A 12,424-nucleotide genomic window follows, 5' to 3' on the forward strand; every position below is an offset into this window, starting at 1 on the left:
CAAAAGTATGAAACAACTGCTTGGCTTGTCATCAGGGTTGTGCATGATTTAAATACTTTGTGTGGTGAAGATAGAGCATAGCCAGACTATATGATTTTGTAGGGATAGCTTTGTTTGGCCATGTTATTTTGAGAATACATAATTGCTTTGTTAGTATGCTTGAAGTATTATTATTTTTATGTCAACATAAACTTTTGTCTTGAATCTTTTGGATCTGAATATTCATACCACAATTAAGAAGATTTACACTGGAATTATGCCAAGTAGCACTCCGCATCAAAAATTCTCTTTTTATCATTTACCTACTCGAGGACGAGCAGGAATTAAGCTTGGGGATGCTTGATACGTCTCCAACGTATCTATAATTTTTGATTGCTCCATGCGATATTATCTACTATTTTGGACTATATTGGGCTTTATTTTCCACTTTTATATTATTTTTGGGACTAACCTATTAACCGGAGGCACAGCCCAGAATTGCTGTTTTTTTGCCTATTTCAGTGTTTCGGAGAAACAGAATATCAAACGGAGTCCAAACGGAATAAAATCTTCGGAAACGTGATTTTCTCATCAGATAAGATCTTGGAGACTTGGACCCCCCGTCAAGAAAGCCACGAGGTGGTCACGAGGGTGGGGGCGCCCCCCCTAGGGCGCGCCCCCCTTCCTCGTGGGCCCCTCGAAGCTCCACCGACATACTTCTTCCTCCTATATATACCTACGTACCCCCAAATGATCAGATACGGAGCCAAAAACCTAATTCCACTGCCGCAAATTTCTGTATCCACGAGATCCCATCTTGGGGCCTGTTCCGGAGCTCCACCAGAAGGGGAATCGATCACAGAGGGCTTCTACATCATCATCCAAGCCTCTCCGATGAAGTGTGCGTAGTTTACTTCAGACCTACGGGTCCATAGTTATTAGCTAGATGGCGTCTTCTCTCTTTTTGTATCACAATACAATGTTCTCCCCCTCTCTTGTGGACATCTATTCGATATAATCTTCTTTTTGCGGTGTGTTTGTTGAGACTGATGAATTGTGGGTTTATGATCAAGTCTATCTATGAATAATATTTGAATCTTCTCTGAATTCTTTTGTGTATGATTTGTTATCTTTGCAAGTCTCTTCGAATTATCAGTTTTGTTTGGCCTACTAGATTGGTTGTTCTTGCCATGGGAGAAGTGCTTAGCTTTGGGTTCGATCTTGCGGTGTCCTTTCCCAATGACAGAAGGGGCAGCAAGCCACATATTGTATTGTTGCCATCGAGGATAACAAGATGGGTTTTTTTTATCATATTGCATGAAACTATCCCTCTACATCATGTCATCTTGCTTAAGGCGTTACTTTGTTTTTTACTTAATACTCTAGATGCATGCTGGATAGCGGTCGATGAGTGGAGTAATAGTAGTAGATGCAGAATCGTTTTGGTCTACTTGTCTTGGACGTGATGCCTATATACATGATCATACCTAGATATTCTCATAACTATGCTCAATTCTGTCAATTGCTCAACAGTAATTTGTTCACCCACCGTAGAATACTTATGCTCTTGAGAGAAGCCACTAGTGAAACCTATGGCCCCCGGGTCTCTTTCTCATCATATCAATCCCCATCACTTTATTATTGCTTTGCTTTTACTTTGCCTTTTACTTTTTTACTTTGCATCTCTATACCAAAAATACCAAAAATATTATTTATCATCTCTATCAGATCTCACTTTTGTAAGTGACGTGAAGGGATTGACAACCCCTAAGCGTGTTGGTTGGGTTGAGCTATTGTTTTTGTGTAGGTACAAGGGACTCAAGCGTAGCCTCCTACTGGATTGATACCTTGGTTCTCAAAAACTGAGGGAAATACTTACGCTACTTTGCTGCATCATCCTCTCCTCTTCGGGGAAATCCAACGCAGTGCTCAAGAGGTAACATCGATGAGTGGAGTAATAGTAGTAGATGCATGCAGGAGTCGGTCTACTTGTCTCGGACGTGATGCCTATATACATGATCATACCTAGATATTATCATAACTATGCTCAATTCTGTGAATTGCTCAACAGTAATTTGTTTACCCACCGTAGAATACTTATTCTCTTGAGAGAAGCCACAAGTGAAACATATGGCCCCCGGTCTATCTTCATCATATTAATCTATCAATACTTAGTTATTTCCTTTTACTTTACTTTTATTTTACTTTGCGTCTTTATCATAAAAATACCAAAAATATTATCTTATCATATCTATCAGATCTCACTCTCGTAAGTGGCCGAGTAGGGATTGACAACCCCTATTTGCGTTGGTTGCGAGGATTTATTTGTTTTGTGCAGGTACGAGGGACTAGCGCGTGGCCTCCTACTGGATTGATACCTTGGTTCCCAAAAACTAAGGGAAATACTTACGCTACTTTGTTGCATCATCCCTTCCTCTTCGGGGGAAACCAACGCATGCTCAAGAGGTAGCAAGAAGGATTTCTAGCGCCGTTGCCGGGGAGGTCTACGCAAAATTCAACATACCAAGTACCCATCACATACCCTTATCTCCCGCATTACATTATTTGTCATTTGTTTTATTCGCCCTCTCTCTCTATCCTCCCTATCTTTCTGTATTTGCCTCTTTCTGCCCGCTTGCTTTTTGTTTGCTTGTGTGTTAGTTTGCTTGCTTGTCGTTATGACTAGTCCTTTACCTTATGCCACTATGTCTGAAATTGGGGAAATTATTGTCGATATGGACAATAATAATATCATGAAAATTTTTGATGCTCCTGCTAAAGAACCCACCATCTTACATACAAAAAAACTCCGTGTTGGTAGCGCTAATATTATTGGAAAAGGAGTTATTCAAGATTTCTTTACTTGTGCTGGTGCTTTACCTTCTATGGGTAGTTCTATCCTCCATAGAACTTGTAGTCTTGCGGACGCTATTGCCATGCTTGTTGTTGAACTTGAAAGACAATTCATGCACTTGCATCCTTGCATACAAAGGATTTTCCTAGAATTTTCTAATACTGAGCATTCTTCTGCTAAGCGTGCCACTACTATCTTTTTGGCTCATGAGTTTAGATTCATAATAAAAGAGGCCAAAGAAATCTTTGCGCATTATAGGGTGGACGCTTGCCGTCCTCCCATAGAGGCCATCCTCTTTGATCAAGGAGAAATAATGCGTTTTCAATCTCTAGACTATGTTGCTTTCAATGAAAATCTTAGAAAAAGGGTTCCTACCATGTTTTAGTTGATAGAATTTCTGAATGATGATTTGGCTATTTGAAATAATGAACTAGGATATTCTCTTGAATATAGGCTCACAAAGTTCTGTCAAAAGAATGCTTATAATGATGAATTGGTTGTGCAATATGAAGGACCGAAGAAGGAACCTATACCTCCCAAGCTTGATCTTGGGGCCGTTTGTCCCAATAAATTTAGCCCTTTTGATTACTTTTTCTTGCCTCAAAGAAAACTTGCTGCTGAATGTAGAGAATATGAAATGAGTTTTAATAATCTATCTTACTATTATGGCAATACCTAGATCTATCCTTGCTTGTTATGCCTAGCTAGGGGCGTTAAACGATAGCGCTTGTTGGGAGGCAACCCAATTTTATTTTTATTCCTTGCTTTTTGATCCTGTTTAGTAATAAATAATTTATCTAGCCTCTGTTTTGGTTGTGTTTTTTGTGTTTAATTAGTGTTTGTGCCAAGTAGAACCGTTGGGAAGACTTGGGGAAAGTCTTGTTGAACTGCTGTCATTTTTATTTGGAAAGTGATATTTAGTTAATTCTTTTTGCAGATGATTAATAGATAACTTCCTCACGTCCAGAAATTTATTTTAGAATTTTTGGGGTTCCAGATCTTGCGCTAGCTACAGATTACTACATACTGTTCTGTTTTTGACAGATTCTGTTTTTCATGTGTTGTTTGCTTATTTTGATGAATCTATGGCAAGTAAAGTAGTTTATAAACCATATAGAAGTTTGAATACATTAGGTTTAACACCAATATAAATAAATAATGAGTTCATTACAGTACCTTGAAGTGGTCTTTTGTTTTCTTTCGCTAACGGAGCTCACGAGATTTTCTACTTTAAGTTTTGTGTTGTGAAGTTTTCAAGTTTTGGGTAAAGATTTGATGGATTATGGAACAAGGAGTGGCAAGAGCCTAAGCTTGGGGATGCACATGGCACCCCCAAGATAATCTAAGGACACCTAAAAGCCAAAGCTTGGGGATGCCCCGGAAGGCATCCCCTCTATCGTCTACTTCTATCGGTAACTTTACTTGGAGCTATATTTTTATTCGCCACATGATATGTGTTTTGCTTGGAACATCTTGTATGATTTGAGTCTTTTCTTTTTAGTTTACCACAATCATCCTTGCTGCACACACCTTTTTATAGAGCCATCGTGATTTGGAATTTGTTAGAATACTCTATGTGCTTCACTTATATGTTTTGAGTTATATAGTTTTGCTCTAGTACTTAACTTATATCTTTTAGAGCACGGTGGTGGATTTGTTTTATAGAAACTATTGTTCTCTCATGCTTCACTTATATTATTTTGAGAGTCCTAAATAGCATGGTAATTTGCTTAAAATCCTAATATGCTAGGTATTCTAGATTAGTAAAATTTTCTTATGAGTGTTTTGAATACTAAGAGAAGTTTGATGCTTGATGATTGTTTTGACATATGGAGGTAATAATATCAAATTCGTGCTAGTTGAGTAGTTGTGAAATTGAGAAATGCTTGTGTTGAAGTTTGCAAGTCCCGTAGAATGCACGTATGGTAAACATTATGTAACAAATTTGAAACATGAGGTGTTATTTGATTGTCCTCCTTATGAGTGGCGGTCGGGGACGAGCGGTTGTCTTTTCCTACCAATCTATCCCACTAGGAGCATGCGCATAGTGCCAAGGTTTTTGATGACTTGTAGATTTTTGCAATAAGTATGTGAGTTCTTTATGACTAATGTTGAGTCCATGGATTATACGCACTCTTACCCTTCCATCCTTGCTAGCCTCTTCGGTACTGTGCATTGCCCTTTCTCACATTGAGAGTTGGCGCAAACTTCGCCGGTGCATCCAAACCCCGTGATATGATACGCTCTTTCACACATAAACCTCCTTATATCTTCCTCAAAACAGCCACCATACCTACCTATTATGGCATTTCCATAGTCATTCCGAGATATATTGCCATGCAACTTTCCACCATTCCGTTCATCATGACACATTCATTATTGTCATATTACTTAGCATGATCATGTAGTTGACGTAGTATTTGTGGCAAAGCCACCATTCATAATTCTTTTATACATGTCACTCTTGGTCCATTGCATATCCCGGTACACCGCCGGACGCATTCATATAGAGTCATCTTTTGTTCTAGTATCGAGTTGTAATCATTGAGTTGTAAATAAATAGAAGTGTGATGATCATCATTTTCTAGAGCATTGTCCCAAGTGAGGAACAAATAAAAAAAGAGAAAGGCCATAAAAAAGGAGAGAAGGCCCAAAAAAGGAGAAAGGCCATAAAAAAGAGAAGGCCCAAAGAAAAAAATGAGAGAAAAAGAGAGAAGGGATAATGTTACTATCCTTTGCCACACTTGTGCTTCAAAGTAGCATTGTAATCTTCATGATAGAGAGTCTCTTGTTTTGTCACTTTCATATACTAGTGGGAATTTTCATTATAGAACTTGGCTTGTATATTCCAACAATGGGCCTCCTCAAGTGCCCTAGGTCTTCATGAGCAAGCAAGTTGGATGCACACCACTTAGTTTCTTTTGTTGAGCTTTCATATATTTATAGCTCTAGTGCATCCATTGCATGGCAATCCCTACTCCTTGCATTAACATCAATCGGTGGGCATCTCCATAGCCCATTGATTAGCCTCGTTGATGTGAGATTTTCTCCTTTTTAGTCTTCTCCACATAATCCCCCTCATTATATTCTATTTCACCCATAGTGCTATGTCCATGGCTCGCGCTCATATATTGCGTGAAAGTTTATAGGTTTGAGATTACTAAAGTATGAAACAATTGCTTGGCTTGTCATCGGGGTTGTGCATGATGAGAGCATTCTTGTGTGACGAAAATGAAGCACGACTAAATTATGTGATTTTGTAGGGATGAACTTTCTTTGGCCATGTTATTTTGAGAAGACATAATTGCTTTGTTAGTATGCTTGAAGTATTATTATTTTTATGTCAATATGAACTTTTGTCTTGAATCTTTCGGGTTTGAATATTCATACCAGAATTAAGAAGAGTTTCATTAAAATTATGCCAAGTAGCACTCCGCATCAAAAATTCTGTTTTTATCATTTACCTACTCGAGGTCGAGCAGGAATTAAGCTTGGTGATGCTTGATACGTCTCCAACGTATCTATAATTTTTGATTGCTCCATGCTATATTATCTACTGTTTTGGACATTATTGGGCATTATTATCCACTTTTCTATTATTTTTGGGACTCACGTATTAACCGGAGGCCTAGCCTAGAATTGTTATTTTTTGCCTGTTTTAGGGTTTCGTAGAAAAGGAATATCAAACAGAGTCTAAATGGAATGAAACCATCGGGAACGTGATTTTCTCAACGAACAAGACCCAAGAGACTTGGACCCTATGTCAAGACAGAAAAGAGGAAGCCACGAGGTAGGGGGGCGCGCCCACCCCCACCAGGCGCGCCCTCCACCCTCGTGGGCCCCCTGTTGCTCCACTGACGTACTCCTTCCTCCTATATATACCTACGTACCCCCAAATGATCAGATACGGAGCCAAAACCCTAACTCCACCGCCGCAACTTTCTATATCCACAAGATCCCATCTTGGGGCCTGTTCCGGAGCTCCGCCGGAGGGGGCACCGATCATGTAGGTCTTCTACGTCAACACCATAGCCCCTCCGATGAAGTGTGAGTAGTTTACTTCAGACCTACGGGTCCATAGTTAGTAGCTTGATGGCTTCTTCTCTCTTTTTGGATATCAATACAAAGTTCTCCCCCTCTCTTGTGGAGATCTATTCGATGTAATCTTCTTTTTGCGGTGTGTTTGTTGAGACCAATGAATTGTGGGTTTATGATCAAGTCTATCTATGAACAATATTTGAATCTTCTCTGAATTCTTTTATGTATGATTGGTTATCTCTGCAAGTCTCTTCGAATTATCAGTTTGGTTTGGCCTACTAGATTGATCTTTCTTGCAATGGGAGAAGTGCTTAGCTTTGGGTTCAATCTTGGGGTGTCCTTTCCCACTGACAGTAGGGGCAGCAAGGCACGTATTGTATTGTTGCCATCGAGGATAACAAGATGGGGTTTTCATCATATTGCATGAGTTTATCCCTCTACATCATGTCATCTTGCTTCAGGCGTTACTCTGTTTTCATTAACTTAATACTCTAGATGCATGCTGGATAGCGGTCGATGAGTGGAGTAATAGTAGTAGATGCAGACAGGAGTCTGTCTACTTGTCTCGGACGTGATGCCTATATACATGATCATACCTAGATATTCTCATAACTATGCTCAATTCTGTTAATTGCTCAACAGTAATTTGTTTACCCATCGTAGAATACTTATGCTCTTGAGAGAAGCCACAAGTGAAACCTATGGCCCCCGGGTCTATCTTCATCATATTAATATATCAATACTTAGTTATTTCCTTTTGCTTTTACTCTTTTATTTTACTTTGCATCTTTATCATAAAAATACCAAAAATATTATCTTATCATATTTATCAGATCTCACTCTCGTAAGTGGCCGAGTAGGGATTGACAACCCCTATTTGCGTTGGTTGCGAGGATTTATTTGTTTTGTGCAGGTACGAGGGACTAGCGCGTAGCCTACTACTGGATTGATACCTTGGTTCTCAAAAACTACGGGAAATACTTACGCTACTTTGCTGCATCATCCCTTCCTCTTCATCGAAAACCAACGCATGCTCAAGAGGTAGCAGTGGGAGGCGCACCAGCCCACTCAGGGGATGGTCCCTTCCCACTCTTGTCCCATGCAAGCCTCCGGGGCTGGTGGCCCCTCCCGCTGGACCCCCGGAACCCTCCGGTGGTCCCGGTACATTACCGGTGACGCCCGAAGCACTTCCGATGGTCAAAACCTCACTTCCTTTATATTATTCTTTACCTCTGGACCATTCCGGAACTCCTCGTGACATCCGGGATCTCATCCAGGACTCCGAACAACATTCGGTAACCACGTACAAACTTTCCCTATAACCCCAGCGTCATCGAACCTTAAGTGTGTAGACCCTACGGGTTCGGGAATCATGCAGACATGACCGAGACATCTCTCCGGCCAATAACCAACAGCAGGATCTGGATACCCATGTTGTCTCCCACATGTTCCACGATGATCTCATCGGATGAACCACGATGTCAAGGATTCAATCAATCCCGTATATGATTCCCTTTGTCTATCCGTATAGCACTTGCCCGAGATTCGATCGTCGGTATACCGATACCTTGTTCAATCTCGTTACGGCAAGTCTCTTTACTCATTCCGTAACACATCATCCCGTGACCAACCCCTTAGTCACACTGAGCTCATTACGATGATGTCTTACCGAGTGGGCCCAGAGATACCTCTCCGTCATACGGAGTGACAAATCCCAGGCTCGATTTGTGCCAACCCAACAGACACTTTCGGAGATACCTGTAGTGCACCTTTATAGCCACACAGTTACGTTGTGACATTTGGTACACCCAAAGCATTCCTACGATATCCAGGAGTTGCACAATCTCATGGTCTAAGAAAATGATACTTGACATTAGAAAAGCTCTTAGCAAATGAACTACATGATCTTGTGCTATGCTCAGGATTGGGTCTTGTCCATCACATCATTCTCCTAATGATGTGATCCCATTATCAATGGCATCCAATGTTCATGGTCAGGAAACCATAACCATCTATTGATCAACGAGCTAGTCAACTAGAGGCTTACTAGGGACATGTTGTGGTCTATGTATTCACACATGTATTACGGTTTCTAGTTAATACAATTATAGCATGAACAATAGACAATTATCATGAACAAGTAAATACAATAATAACCATTTTATTATTGCCTCTAGGGCATATTTCCAACAATCTTTATAAAGAAGGAGTAGATGGTATTATTAGACGTTGTGTACCTGAGCATGAACAGGAACAGATCCTACGCAAGTTTCACTCCGAGGCTTATGGGGGACACCATGCTAGAGACAGAACTGCACACACGGTATTGCAATCCGGTTTTTATTGGCCAACTCTCTTCAAGGATGCTCGTAAGTTTGTCTTATCTTGTGATGAATGTCAAAGAATTGGTAATATTAGTAGATGTCAAGAAATGCCTATGAATTATTCACTTGTTATTGAACCATTTGATGTTTTGGGCTTTGATTATATGGGACCTTTTCCCTCCTCTAATGGATATACACATATTTTAGTTGTTGTTGATTACGTTACTAAGTGGGTAGAAGCTATTCTAACTAGTAGTGCTGATCATAACACCTCTATTAAGATGCTTAAGAAAGTTATTTTTCCGAGGTTTGGAGTCCCTAGATATTTAATGACTGTTGGTGGTTCACATTTTATTCATGGTGCTTTTCGTAAAATGCTTGCTAAGTATGATGTAATCATAGAATTGCATCTCCTAATCACCCATAGTCTAGTGGTCAAGTAGAATTGAGTAATACAGAGCTCAAATTAATTTTGCAAAAGACTGTTAATAGATCTAGAAAGAATTGGTCAAAGAAACTTGATGATGCATTATGGGCCTATAGAACTGCATAAAAAAATCCTATGGGTATGTCTCTGTATAAAATGATTTATGGGAAAGCATGTCACTTACCTCTTGAACTAGAACATAAAGTGTATTGGGCTATTAAAGAGCTCAACTATGATTTCAAACTTGCCAGTGAGAAGAGGTTATTTGACATTAGCTCACTTGATGAATGGAGAACCCAAGCCTATGAAAATGCCAAATTGTTTAAAGAAAAAGGTTAAAAGATGGCATGACAAAAGGATAAAAAAGTGTGAGTTCAATGTAGGTGATTATGTATTGCTATACAACTCTCGTTTAAGATTTTTTGCAGGCAAACTTCTCTCTAAATGGGAAGGTCCTGACGTTATCGAGGAGGTCTACCGTTCCGGTGCCATAAAAATCAACAACTTCGAAGGCACAAATCCAACGATGGTGAACGGCCAAAGAATCAAACATTATATCTCTGGTAATCCCATAAATGTTGAAACTAATGTTATTGAAACCGTAACCCCGGAGGAGTACATAAGGGACACTTTCCGGAACATTTCAGACTCCAAAAAGGAATAGGTACATGGTACGGTAAGTAAACCGACTCCAAAACAGTTCTAATGGCAAATTTTCTCGATTTTGGAATATTTAGAAAAATAGGAAAATAAGAAGCAGTCCGGGAAGGACACGAGGCTTCCACGAGGGTGGGAGGCGCGCCCTACCCCCTGGGCGCCCCCCTGCCTCGTGGGCACCTCGTGTGCTCTCCGGACTTTGTTTTCTTGCACGTTACGTATTTTGGTCGGTAAAAATTCATTATATAATCTCCCGAAGATTTTGACTACCGTATCATGCAAATATCTCCTGTCTTTGTTTTGAGTTGTCCTGCTCCAGATTGGAGCAACGTGTCGTCCCAGGATTCGGAAGGAGAAAGCTATGTGGCTGATTACCTTGCAAATCCTAAGGTCTATGGGGATGTGGAGCATTGTGGTTGGACTACGGAAGAAGAGGAGGACTATGAACCCAAGGGAAAGGAGGAGACGAGCTCAAATGAAGATGAAGTCCCATTACCTCAACCTGGGGACATGCATGTGGAGTTAAAAAAGTCAAGCCTCCCTAATAGAGCAAAGAAACTTAAGATCGAGTTTATCCCTTTTCGCCTCTTGCAGGAAAACAAGCAGGAATTATGCAGAAAGATATTAAGCCTGGAGAAGGAGCTTGATGACCTGAGGGATCAAAATTCTGTCCTCAAGCGCAAATTATGGAAGAAGCCTACGCCATCAACAAAACCATCATCTTCTTCACGAACAAAGAAGGAAACATAAACACATGGGTATGGGCACTCCCCTTGGCAACTGCCAAGCTTGGGGTAGTGCCCCGGTATCGTATCACCATCACTTTTATCTTTACCTTTTTCTTAGTTCGATCCTTTTGATAATATCTTGATCTAGTAGGATAAAGTTTTAGTATGATCTAGTTGTGAGTTTTGCTTTATGATCCCTCTATGTAATCGAGTCTGTGAGCTATATAATAAAGGTTAGTGTTGAGTCAAGGGCTTGATTATTTTGCCATGATCTTGAGGGAATAAAATAAAAGAGAAAAAATAAAAATAAAAAAGAAACAAAGAGATCATATGGACCTTATGGAAAGTAATGAGATCACATATAAAGAGTATGATGAATAAAAGTTGTTGAGAGTTGGCAAACATAGTTTTGTTCATCGTTGCAATTAATAGGAAGTAATAGAGAAAGAGAGGTTCACATATAAATATACTATCTTGGACATCTTTTATTATTGTGAGCACTCATTAAAGTATGACATGCTAAGAGTTGATGTTGGACAAGGAAGACAACGTAATGGGTTATGTTTTCTTTCATCTGAGATAAATTATATTTTCATGGATCATCCAACATGTTGAGCTTGCCTTTCCCTCTCACGCTAGCCAATTTCTTCGCACCAAGTAGAGATATGAAAGTGCTAGTTATCGACTAGAGGGGGGTGAATAGGCAATTTTTATGAAAGTCTTCAAAACATGGAAGTTTTGAAGACAAACAATAGAAATGAACCTATTAATATGCAGCAGAAGGTAGACTACACTAGGCAAGCCATAGTCAAGTATACAATGTAGTGAAAGCACGAAGACTATTAGCAGCTAGGCAGTATGGATCAGGATGGAAGATAGTATGAAGCCAATCAGAACAAACAGTCACACAGTGAAGTTAAACAGACAATGCAAGCGGGCAATGACTTCATGAAGATCAACTATAAGTAAAGAGACGGAAGAGATAGAACCAGTTGCTTGGTGAAGACAAAGGATTTGTTGGACCAGTTCTAGTTGTTGTGACAACTGTACGTCTGGTTAGGGAGGCTGAGATTCAACTCAGAAGACCGTGTCTTCACCTTATTCCCCTTGAGTTAAGGACACACAGTCCTCACCCAATCACTCAGGTAAGTCTTCAAGGTAGACTTCCAAACCTTCACAGACTTTGTTCACCGGCGATCCATAATGACTCTTGGATGCTCGGAACGCGACGCCTAACCGGCTGGAGGATTCACAGTCCTCAAGTGTAACAAGTCTTCAAATAACACAGATAGAAAGACTTCAGTGATGCCTAACAATCTTTGGCTCTGGGTGTTTAGGGCTTTGTCCTCGCAAGGATTTCTCTCTCAAAGGCTTCGGAGGTGGGTTGCTCTCAAACGACAAAAGTCGTGCACTAACT

Source organism: Triticum dicoccoides, chromosome 2A (genome assembly GCF_002162155.2).
Source record: "Triticum dicoccoides isolate Atlit2015 ecotype Zavitan chromosome 2A, WEW_v2.0, whole genome shotgun sequence".
Classification (NCBI taxonomy): Eukaryota; Viridiplantae; Streptophyta; class Magnoliopsida; order Poales; family Poaceae; genus Triticum; species Triticum dicoccoides.